The following is a 12,660-nucleotide window of genomic DNA, read 5'->3' as shown; positions in this document are numbered from 1 at the left end:
AACTTTTTGGGTTCATTCATGTCTCACCTGTCTCTGTTGCTAAGTAATCTTCCTGCATTCATACTTACGGCATCACTAGAATCTTGTGTTCCTGCCACCCTCATAAAAACTGAGTCTGGTTTTTAAGGTAGGGCTTCATGCATGGAATTAACCAGGGAAAGCCTCATTTATATCTCCTGCAAAGAAAGACCAGGGCCTGCGCTCTTTCTCGCTGCCAGAAGTTTTTATAGTAATACTTTGTATCTCGGCTCTGGCTCTTACCATTAAATGTGCTTTTTATAGAGTAGCAAGTTATAAATGTAGTGCAGCCACGGCATATTAATCTTACTGCAGAGATTTAATGAGGCAGTTGTTTTGCGATGGACACTAGTGGGAGACGAGAGCGACAGAGTTTTACTCCATCACTGAGCTGCAGAAGTAGTCCTTGCCGGGTAACCTGGTAATAATTATAACCACATGATCTCTTCATTTTTCTTCCTTTTGCTGGTGCTTTTCCATGCAAAAGTGGCTTGGAAGGAGGTCCATTTCCAGGCAGCAGAAAGCTCAGAAATTGGGCTGTGTTCTTAGTAGTTTGACATTTTAGCTTTGATCAGGCATGGCATCCTTGTTGCACAGAGAGAAATATGTAAGACGAGTTTCAAGCATTCAGATAGTCCCTGCCAGTCCGCTGAGATGGCTTTAGGTATTCATTACTTTTACTTGACTTTTATATAGGTTATAAAAAAGTAAATGTGGTGAAACCTCATTTTTACATGGACAGAATAGAATTTCTGCTGCTTGGCCTTAAACTGATCCCACACTTGAAATTAATTGAAGTCCATGCCTTTATTGCCTCCAACACTTTCAAGCCAGGGCAATTTTTCATTTTCCCCAAAGTTGTAATTTTATTAAACCAAGTTAAAGCAATAACAGTCCTTGAGAAGAGGAGAAGGAAAGTCTACCTGCCAGAGACCATAATGAGAGGAAAATCAGGCCTCTTTCAAAGCCTCATTTGTAGGTAACGTTAACAAAACTGGAAACAGAATGCCGCCATTTATTGTAGTAATAACAATTGCGCGTCTATTCCAAAAGTCAACCTTTAGTTCAGATCAGAACGCTATAAATCCAGCCTCCCACAGCCCCCCTTTGAAAGGATGAGCTGGAAAGTTGGGTCAGCAAGTAAGATCTTTTGTGATGGATGCCACATGTTGAAACAGCATCATTTGGGGCAGCTGGAGAAAAGGTTCCCGAGGTACAGTGTGCTTTGCAGTTATCCTTTGGGGGCATGAGCGGGGCTGTTTTAAAATCCTGCCCTGTGACACGGTTTATAGGCAACAATGTGGTTGGAAGAACAGACGTCAGCAGTGCTGGGGGCAGGGCGGGCGGCACTTGCAGGCCTAGGTCTCCTGTTTATAACCCTTAGGCTGAAGTCGGGGGGTTGGATGACTAGCAGAGTAATACAATTATTTTTTATGGTTGGATCTCAAAGGACTTTATAAAAACTCCATCACTAAGGCCATGTGCAATCACTGAAGTGTAACCACCTGTGGGAAAGAAAATGGTTGACAATGCAAGCTTTCTAGATGCCTCCCACACCTATTGGCATCAGGAACAGAAACCCTCACACAAATAAACACATCTTGTGAATGGCCGAGAAAGAATTCCTCGAGCGAGTGAGCCGGTGGAGGTTGGGGGAGAGTGCCTCACAAGGAAAGAGACTGAGAATCTGGTACTCCCCATACGGAGGCCTCATAGGCTATAATCGAACCCGCCTCCCAGAGGGTCCCACTTAAGTGTTGACCTAAAAACAAATCCGCCAGTTGGCTGGAGCATGCATCCTAAAGTTGCAGCAGAAGTGAATAAGCTTGACTGACTTTAGTCCCCAAAGGCTCCTATCTGCAAACCCAGAAGGGCAGGCAAAACATTTTTATTAGTCTTAAAATGACCCTCCCTCTAGTAACCAGCAGTAGTGAAGGAGGCATAGGCGGGTTCCTCTGTAGCCTGGACGAGCAGAAGCCCTGTGCATTCAGATTTGTTTGGTATCTTTGATACTAGATTTGTGTAAAATACTCATATTCTTGAATAATGAGGAAGGTGACTTTTTATCCTTTCTCTCTGCGTATTACTTAAAGTATTCAGTCCCATATTTAAAAACAAACAGGTCTGCAAAGCTGGTGCATAGCATCTAAATAATCACATTAAAATTCAGAACCAGTACCCACATTTCCCTGAATGCTGTCGGTTTTTTCAGAAACTGGAAACTCAGGCTAAACAAGGAAGAATATTCAGCATGTGCATCCTGCCTGCCCCCAGCAAGCATTTGCTGGTGTGGGGTCATTTGCCGAAGTGGGACAGTTATTTCCTTTTTTGAATTGCCCTCTGGGTTGGCAGTCTGTGCCTATTTGGCTTCAGTCTGTGGGAGATATTTGGACCATTACCAAAGTGTTGAGTCTATAACTCCAGACAGAACATTTGAAAGCAGGAAACGCCAATGTGGTGGGTCATAACATGTCAGTCTTGGAGAATGTAGGCGTGTGGATACTTTTTACATTTGGAGGCAACTGGTCTGTTCCCATTTTACAGACAAAATACCAGGAAAGGATCTTTTTCCTCCTTCTTTAAGGCATTCTCTTTCCATTAAGTAGTATTTGCTAAGCACTCACCTGGAGATGGTGCCCCGCTGGGCAGAGAGCATGAGAAAAGCAAAGGATTTTGTCATACCCCTCCCAGAGGACCAATGGGACAGACCTCCAGTGTATTGAGATGGTCATATGGAGGGTACTGAGGTAATAATTTTCCAGATGGCGAATTAACCCAAATTACCAATTACTTAAATACTATGTTCCTTAAAACGAACATACACAAAACGACTTGCTGTCTGAGATGGACACCTGCTTTTCCCACGACCCCGTGAGGTTCCTCTATACATTGAAATAGAAGTTGATTTTGGTTTGTCTAAATCATTTAAAGGTGGTGATGAAGTTAAGTTTATTTATTTCAGATTCAAAGAAATTTTTAACAGACAGACAGAAAAGGGTATGCTGTAGGTTCCTGGAAGCATGTAACCTGCAGGTTAGCAGTCAGCCTCTTCTAGCTGCAGGAGGATTCAGTGGAAGCCTCTGTGGACTTTCTAAGAAAGATATGGCAAATGTTGGTCTTTTAGTATCTTGGTTGTAGCATTTCTAATATTCAATGAGATATTAAATGTCTCATATTTAGATAATCCAATAAAGCATAGTCATTAAAATCAATATTATAGTCATATTGAATATATGGCTCCAGATAATGTAGTATACATTATCTTCGGTACCTTGATACAACCCATTTGTAATTTTCATTGGTTAGACAAGATCTTAAAGAAAATAGAAATTCAGCCAGGCGGTGGTGGCGCATGCCTTTAATCCCAGCACTCGGGAGGTAGAGGCAGGCGGATCTCTGTGAGTTCGAGGCCAGCCTGGTCTCCAAAGCGAGTTCCAGGAAAGACGCAAAGCTACACAGAGAAACTCTGTCTCGAAAAACCAAAAAAAAAAAAGAAAGAAAAAAAAGAAAGAAAATAGAAACTCTGGACTGGGGATGTAGTTTACTGGGTAGAATGCTTGCCTAGCGCATACAAAGCCATGGGTTCCATCTCCAGCACCACACAGAACAGGACTGGTGGTACCTGCCTCTTACCCTACACTGGGCAGGTGGAGGCAGAATGATCAGAAGTTCAAGGTTATCCTCAGCTACGTAGTGAATTTAAGGACAGCCTTGGCTACATGAGACTTTGTTATAAAAAGAAACCTTGATTTGATTGGAAATACAGTTTATATCTGGTTATGGAGGGCTTTTCTGTTATTAGAAATAAATATCCCCAAGTTAAGCCATCGATGATATGATCCTCCTTTCTCCTAAGGTAGCTCTTGTTCCTCCGTCCTTACCTGTCTGCCCTCCCCTTTCCTTTTCTCACTCCCCTCCCATCTTCCATTTCTATAGACAAGAGCAAGGGCACTAGGGATTTGGGGAGGTACTTCTCTTCTTTGCCATACATACATACATACATACATACATACATACATGTGTGTGTGTGTGTGTGTGTGTGTGTGTGTGTGTGTGTGGTTTCGGTGATTGAACTAGGTAGACTTCTCTATAGTGAATCAAGCAGCAGCATACCTAATCTATACATGGAACTCTCCGCAAATACAGTATCTGTGCCTTACTCTTTATCTGCCCTGCATTTGGGGACCATTCTTAGGCTACAGATAGGACTATTTTTAGTTTGCACAGTGTGTAGCTTTGCCACACTGATAATGCCGTCTTAGGTTGTTAACTCGATTGTCATTATAATTGTTGTTCATATCTTTGCTTTTTTTTCTGTATAATTTGGAAATCCAAAGACAGAGCGATGCGTTTTGCTTGTGTCTGTGCCGTGTGTCTGATGCTTGGCTGGGAGGCACAGCCGGCTCTGCTGTCTGTCGCTGTGTCACAGAGAACGGAGTAACTGTGCTTTTTGACCAGTTCATAAGCAAAGGTCAATTTCTTGCCTATGGTCATTAGCTCAGCTGATTCTAGGCTTTTGTATGATCTGGTAATTTCCCATGAAAGAATATATTTAGTAGAAAGGGGTTCACTCTTGGAAGTAGTTTCTTTTTCCTTTCCATTGAAGACTGTTTATTTTAAAAGTGATTTATCTTTCTCTTTTAATGAAAAACTCCTAAAAGGCGGTTAAAGAAAGACCAAGTGAAGTTTCCGAATGGTTTGTGGGAAGGGGGTGGTGTATGAAAAGGGTTATGTAGTGGGGAGAAAAACGCGGCTAATAGTAAAAACAGACACTTTTGATCCTTCTGTATTAACCCTCGGCAGCCAAGCTCTCTATTGCAGCTCCCTGGGAAACTAGTGTTCCTGTTTTTGGTAGCAAGAAGATGAAATGCTACTTTACAAAAGCCGGTCTTTCAAGCCCGTCCTTACAGTCTTGTTTTTTTTTTTTCAGACCCCAACTGTAAACTTGAAGACAAGACTGAAGATGGAGAGGCCCTAGACTGCAAGAAGAGGCCGGAAGACAGCGAGGAGTTGGAGGACGAGGCTGTGCACAGCTGTGACAGCTGCCTCCAGGTGTTCGAGTCACTCAGCGACATCACAGAGCACAAGATCCATCAATGCCAGCTGACAGGTAAACAGTGCTCCTCTCCCCGCGACTCACACTGCCCCCGGTCCGAGTTTCTTTTCTGCCACTTTGTTCCTTTGTATGGTTTTTGCCTCCAGTCATTTTACCCTGTCCAGTTGAAATCCCAGGAAAGTCTAGCAGGGTGTCCAACCTTATGACTGGAGATACGATGGGGCCATCTACATGTTCGTTGGGTTGCATTCTTAGCCACCTTGGGATGCATACTGTTTCAGGGTGATGTTGGATGCTCCTGACTAGAGGTACTTTAGTAAAAATTCCAGAATGATTGTCTGGGGTGACCTCAGTCTTGAGTTCTTTAAGAGTTTGAATTGGGAGTGTATGTGCACATGTGAATGCATATACATATATCCACACACACACACATATATCTAAATATACACATATGCATTTAATTTTGCTTACTTTTTTACTGTGATGTTAGGAATAAAATGGAATATTAAATTACTAAAATAAAACAAAACCCCTTTTAAATATTTTTCTAAGATCTTAATATCTGTTAACTTATTTTAGCTTAAATATTATCTCTTCACAAAAACCTTCCCTGATCCTGCTCTGTGTAAACCAAGCACCCTCTTGTGTTCTTTTAAATACCCGTTCATTAAGTCCCAGCACTTACTCTGTTATCACTGTTGTTGGGTACTGCCTCAGTTACTTTTCTATTGCTGTGATAAAGCAGTATGACCAACAACAACTTGGGGAAGAAAGGGTTCATTTCATCCCATAGCTTTTAGACTATCAACCAGAGGAGTCACAGCAGGAAATCAAGGCAAAAACCTGGAAGCAGGAGCTGACACATAGGCCATGGAGGGCGTTGCTTACTGGCTTGCACCCATGGCTTGCTCAGCCTACTTTCTTATTGCACCCCAAACCACCTGCTCAGAGGTGATACCACCCACAGTGAGCTGGGGTATCTCATCAATCATGAATCAAGCGTATGCCTAGCAGACTTGTCTACTGGCCAGTGGAGACATTTTCTCAATTAAGACTCCTTTTTTTCCTAAATAATGCTAGTTTGTGTCAGATTGACATACAAGCTGGTCAGCATAAGGTATCAAGTCCAGAGCTTCACACAGGCCCGCATGGTGCTTCCACTACTTAATACCGGAATCCTGCAGTTCTCAGCACGTATGTTCCTTTCCTGTCTCCGTCATTAGACTTTGGGCTTATGGAGGGCAGGGGTGGGGGGGTTGGGGGGGTATGTCTTCATCCTTGCATTAGCTGAGCCCAGCACAGGGCTGGGTCTCCACTAGCCTGCCGCTAAGGCTGCCAGGATGCTCTGCTGTGATGCTCATCAGAAGAGGGAAATCTAACACCCACAGAAGCATAGCATGTGCAATATAATGATTGAATAAAGCTGAAACTTGGTTTATAGAATATATTCCTCCTTAAAAATATAATTATCTTTGATATCTGTGCATTCTGTGTCTCTCAGTGCAACCAGCTGTTCATCAAAAGTATTAGAGAAATTTTGTTCACAGGTGCAGATTTTATTCTTTTTTTTTTCTTGTCCTTATTCCCTACATACTATGTACAAGCCCTTACCTAGCATTTGTATTGTAAAGCTCATGGTAATAGAGATGACTTAGAGTGTGCAGGAGGCCATATATAAGGACATGAAGATTCTGTGCCATTTTATACAAGGGACATAAGCATCTGAGAATTGTGGTATCCTCTAGGGAACTAGAACTGATCCCTCATGGGTACCAAGGGCAACCAGATACCAAGCAGGGATATATACTATGTTTGTTGGTTGGGTTGACTACCTGACCAGTAGACCATGCAATTTCTTCCTTACTATTGGTCACATGTCATCTTTCACTCACTTGTTGAAGTTGCCATGGCTCCCGTATCCCTGTGAGTGGATCTCTCCTTTTCCCTCTCTTGTTTTTTCCTAGCATGGTCTTCCCTCCACTAACAATGGTCAGGAAATATATTTATTAGACAAGTTGTTCTCCAACTGTTTTCCTAGAATATTTCTATTTGTGTAAGATTTTAATGGGTGTTTCATTTTAACAAGGTTTCCTGAGCAGATTATTGTGGTAGCATTGGATGGAATCCAGGTAAACAAAGTTCTTTATTAAAAAGTTCACCATGGCTCTTCTCTTCGGGGGGCGGGGGGATACAGTGAGCAACTTTATTAGGCGATACAAATTTTTTCAGAAAAGTCTTCCTTTTTAGAATCATTCATCCCTCACCTCCTCCTTTGACATCGTCTAACTCTATATCCTTGGATGGCCTGGAACTCAGAGACATGCCTCTGCCTCCCAGATGCTGGAATTAAAGGTGTGTGCCAGCAAACTGGCTAGAATGATGCATATTGATGGTTTACCTATTTTTATAACTTTATGAGATTTTTAGCATAACTCTTATTGTGACAGTATTTAAAATGTACAGAAAACTTACAAAGTAATTTGAAGAACTCTTCTCTGTTAGTTAATTCGCTCATCAGTTACTTAAACTTTGTATTATGTGTTTTCTTTGCTTCTCCTTTCTTCCCTCCCTTTTCCTTCCTTGCTTACCATCATTTTCTTAATATTTGAAGGCAGTCAAAATATCACATCCCTGGAAATGCAGCTTGGGTATTTCTAGGGACCCATCCATTCTTCTGACCACTGTGTAGTTACCAGATTCAAGAATGTTAAAATTCATTTAACAACAAATGTCTAATTAATATTCATTTTGTTGTCACTGATGTCTAATCTATAACCCATATTTGAATTGCAACAACTTGTTCCAGTAATGTCCTTTATAACTCTTTCTGTTTTGTCTCATCCTGAATACAGGATCACATGTAACATTTAACTGTCGTGTCTCTCTGCCTGGCCTAACCGACTAGGAATTCTTTCTCCATCTTTCTTGGTATTTTTGACCAGGATGCTTGACAGACTTTGTAGGATTTCCACCAGAGGAGTAGGTTTTTCTGTTTCCTGAGTGTCACATTCAAATTGTACGCTGTGGCGAGGACACCAGTATGATGTCACATCCTCCTTATTCACTGCACCTGGAAGTAAGTAGTATTAGTTTGCTCCAGTGATGGTGAGGTTAACACCAAATACTTGCTTTCCATGGTGTCTTCCAATCTTTTCTAGTGCGACTTACTGTTTCCCCTTCATGTACAGTGCAAGGATAGTTCATGAGAAGATAACTCATAGCTCAACTTTACAAAACTTTCATCAGTTTTCCTCCATTGTTATACCATATTCTTTGTTACTTGTTGGGCTTATTGGTATTTCTTTCCTTATTCATTTGCTTATTCATGTCATCATTTATTTTTAGATGATTTTATTCAGGGATTCGCAGTTCATTATATGTATGTATGTATGTGTCTATCATATGCTCATCCATCCATCCATCCATTATCTATTTGTCTGTCTTCATGTGCATCCATTTATTAATCATCTGTCCATCCATCCATCCATCCATCTATCCATCCATCTATCCATCCATCATCTGTTTGTCTGCATGTGCATCCATTTATTAATCATCTGTCCATCCATCCATCCATCCATCCATCCATCCATCCATCATCTGTTTGTCTGCATGTGTATCCATTTATTAATCATCTGTCATCCATCCATCCATCCATCCATCCATCCACCCACCCATCATCTATCTTTGAATACTGGGAATCAAACACAAGGCCTTTTGCTAGATAGGTTTGTACCACTGAACTATACTCCCAGCTCACTATGAATATTTTGATGTATTTATTGTCTTAGATTTAGCCAATGAGAATGGATTCAAACTATGTCCTTTGGTGTCTGTGTAATATGTGTCTGTCATTATCTGGGGGTACTTGCTTTGTTTCTGGGTCAAAGAGAAACTCTGGGTCATGTTCTTTTCTTGTTCAGCCATATCTTGCAATCTATGTCTTCTTGGTGATTATTACCATTTTTAGTTTTTGGTAGGATAATATGATTATCAGGGTTCATTTAAAGAAACATGGTATTTAGAAGTTGAGACATGAGTACTCAGTGCTACATCCTATTGTATATAGAGCTCTCAGTTAACTGAACTAGGACATATACAAATATGCTAAGATGATTTATAATATACACATAATATTGTCCACAATACATATATACAAGTGTATATACATCTATGTGTATTTTCCTTGAACTCTAACAGAAACCCCGTTTTTGTATTGATATTTCCAGTTCAGTCCAGCATCTCAGGCACATCGTTTTCTTCTTCATATCATTGCCTCTGGAGTGAGGGAAACCTGTCTGCTATCATCTTCAGTGCATTGACTCACTTGCTTGAGCCTAGAATACACATTAAAATATTCCCACAGTGGTTGACTCACATAACTGTGGTAAGCATGTCAACCAATTAGAGCTACTATCTTTTGCAATATTTTAACGTGGTGTTTACATAGAATGAAACTAGTAAGTTATGAGTATGCAGTTTGATGAATTTGGTCAAAATGCACATACTCGTGTACTACACCCATTTCCCATTAGATGTTTTCTTACCATACAGTCCACTCTGCCCCTTTGCCATCATTAGCCCTCCCTCAGAGGTACCCAGGTTTTCTAAGGTCTTCAACCATAGATTCATTTAGCCTGCTATAAATGGGACCGTACACTGTGATACACTATGAACTCTGTTCTTCGTCCCACGGTCTCTTGTGTGATGGGTCAAGGGAACTCTTTCATGCTGTTTTAGAATACTTTTGTTGTTGTTGTTTTTCATTTTTGAACAGTATTCTGCATGTTCAGATACTACTACTGTTATGTGGCTGTACTGTAATTATTTTCTGTTGTCTTTTTGTTGGACAGTTTGATTAGTTCTTTGTTCTTTTTTTGTTATTCCAAATTAAGTTGTAGTGGGCAGCCTACCTTTATGTGGGCATATGTTGTAATCCGCTTGGGTTGATGGCACAGGAGTTGAGGTTCTGCGTATTGAGGAGGGCCAGGAGGGATGGTATGCCTGTTTGCAGACACACTTCCAAGCTTGTGCCCAAGATGATGGCTTCACTTTGTACTCCTACCAGCAGCGGGTCAGGCCCAGCCATCCTCTGTCCATGCCAACATTCACATTGCCATCCTGTGAGTTCTGTCTTTCTTTGAAGTATAAATTAGTCTTTTCTATAGATTTGCTCATGGCCGCCAGTTCATATACATTAAACTGACTTTGTGTAATGACTGTTTTCCTTAGAACAGAATTTTGTGAAAATCCAGGCCCTTACTATATGGCTCTGGCTGGCCTATAACTTGCTATGTAGATCAGGCTGACCTCAAACTCTCAGTGATACATTTAACTTTGCCACCTGAATGATGGGTTTAAAGGAGTATTCAGGTTTATCTGAGAATCCTATTAAGTACAGATAAGTAGTAGGATACTGTTTCTAGGTGGATGGCTGGCACATTACAAGAAGCTTTTCACTGATGTAGAATAGTGTTTATGTTAGTGTAAAACCGTGAACATGCACTGCCTAGTATACATTAAGTAGTGAGAAATCCTTTCTAAGGTGAGATGGGCTTGTCTGTCCTGTTTCAGGTTACATTTCACTCATTCATTGTTCATTCCTTCATTCTTGTGGTACTTGGGATCATATCAGGGTATCATGAATTCCACCACTGAGCTACACCCCCAATCCAAAGTTATTTTAAAATTTAAGTGTTGAAAAGTAAACTCTGCATTCTACTTAGTGGGGAATGCACCTTTTAGAGCACCTGGCTGATACTTAGCTTTATGTTCAACTTCATGAATCAAGACAAAAGAAAGACATCACTTGATCTCGTCTGATTTTATTGCTATCTGCAGAACATGGCATGGGATGGGACAGCAGATATTTATGGGTTAAATAATGTTTCTTTTTTAAAGTAATAAAACATTTGGTCTTTCTTGACCCAAGGCTTTCAGAAGGCCCGATCTGGCCTGTGTTCACATAGCACTACAGTGTTTTAATTAAAGGTCAGAAAACAAAGGTGACTCACTGAATCATGTCAGAGAAGGACGAATCTGATGGGCTTGGTTCCTATATATCAAAGATCAAAGGACTAAATCAAACCAAAGAACGATGGCGATGATGGTAGTGATGGTGATGGTGGTGGTGATGGTGATGATGGTGATGATGGTGGTGGTGATGGTGGTGATGGTGGTGATGGTGGTGGTGATGGTGGTGATGATGGTGGTGATGGTGGTGGTGATGGTGGTGATGGTGGTGATGGTGGTGATGGTGGTGGTGATGGTGATGATGGTGGTGATGGTGGTGGTGATGGTGGTGATGGTGGTGGTGATGGTGGTGATGGTGATGATGATGGTGATGATGGTGATGATGATGGTATGCATGTCAGTGGTTCTCAATCTGTACGTCAAGAACCCTAAGATCATCAGAAAACACAGGTATTTATATTACAACTCATAACAATAGCAAAATTACAGTTATGATGTAGCATGAAAATAGTTTTATGGTTGAGGTCCCCACAACATAAGGGGCCATGTTAAAGAGTTGCAGCATTAGGGAGGTTGAGAACCACTGGTATATGTATTTGTATTGGTGGTGTGGGGATAGGCTCAGGAATGTAAAGAGAGTGAAGAGCAGAAATTGCAATAATCCACATTAGATGTAGGTGTCCAAGTTGAAATTTTAGTTAGCTGGAGGGTGGCCTCCAGTCTGCTCTGGAGAAGATTAAAGACTCTCGAAGAATTTTAATTAAAAGGGTGATGTGATGCTTTTTGGTGGATGTTAGGGGACAGTGCCCTTGGGTTATCTTCTAGCTACTGCAGCGAACTCTCTGGGTACCACCTGTTTTAAAATCTCTCTAGAGACAAAGCACTAAGGTGGCAAAGGGGGGTGTTGGCATTTCTTTTCTTCTCCTCTCTTGGTTGACTCACCTTTTCATTGGTTCTGTTTTTAACGTTATCCATCTGCTAGTGTCTTTGCTGTCTTGCCTCTGGTTCGTGTCATTCACAAAGACTCGTAATTTCCTGTCTCCATCCACCCCGTTTCCTCTTCTACGCGTCTCGTAGAGTCTTAAGGAATTTCTAGTTATTCTTTGATCCATGTGGACTCCCCGTGTCTGTTGCTCTTGTTGCCTTTACTTAGCTGCGTGGCTTTGCCCAGCTAGACTATAACCTGGAGGTATTTCCATGAATAATTTGTGTGAATTCTGAGTAGTGTGTTACAGTGCTTAAATATAGAGCAGGATTAGACAAGAAAGAAGCCATATGACTGGATTTGCAAAACAGAAAACGGGTGCCGGATGGACTGAGGCATCTGGAGGTCACACAGGCTTCTGGGGGTTGCTGGGTTCTGCTGTGAGATAGCCAGAGAAACCCCACCTTGGCTCTTTCTTTTCCGTGCTTGCAGGAGTTTTTTGATGACATCACATCTATTCCTTTGGTGACTTTGGTCCCCAGGGATGATGAAGATTCTTTGACCAGTCTGCCTTAGTGGATGACACTGGTCATTCCATATCCAAAGGTTTGAAATCCTGGAATAGTCCTGCTAATTAAGCCTGGCCTGGACCCCTACTGTGGCTTAGTCAGCAGGACCAATAGACTCATGG

General features: G+C 41.4%; 1 protein-coding gene across 1 annotated transcript in view; it reads left to right on the top strand.

Moving 5' to 3' along the window:
* The window catches only part of Znf521 (zinc finger protein 521), a 288,531-nt gene that overhangs the window by 28,696 nt on the left and 247,175 nt on the right, over positions 1-12,660 (top strand). Inside the window, 1 exon segment of the mRNA XM_028876663.2 lies at positions 4,949-5,128. The gene's annotated coding sequence lies outside the window, so the exon portion shown is untranslated.

Source organism: Peromyscus leucopus, chromosome 19 (assembly GCF_004664715.2).
Source record: "Peromyscus leucopus breed LL Stock chromosome 19, UCI_PerLeu_2.1, whole genome shotgun sequence".
NCBI classification, from domain to species: Eukaryota; Metazoa; Chordata; class Mammalia; order Rodentia; family Cricetidae; genus Peromyscus; species Peromyscus leucopus.
This window is presented reverse-complemented; position numbering and strand designations above follow the sequence as displayed.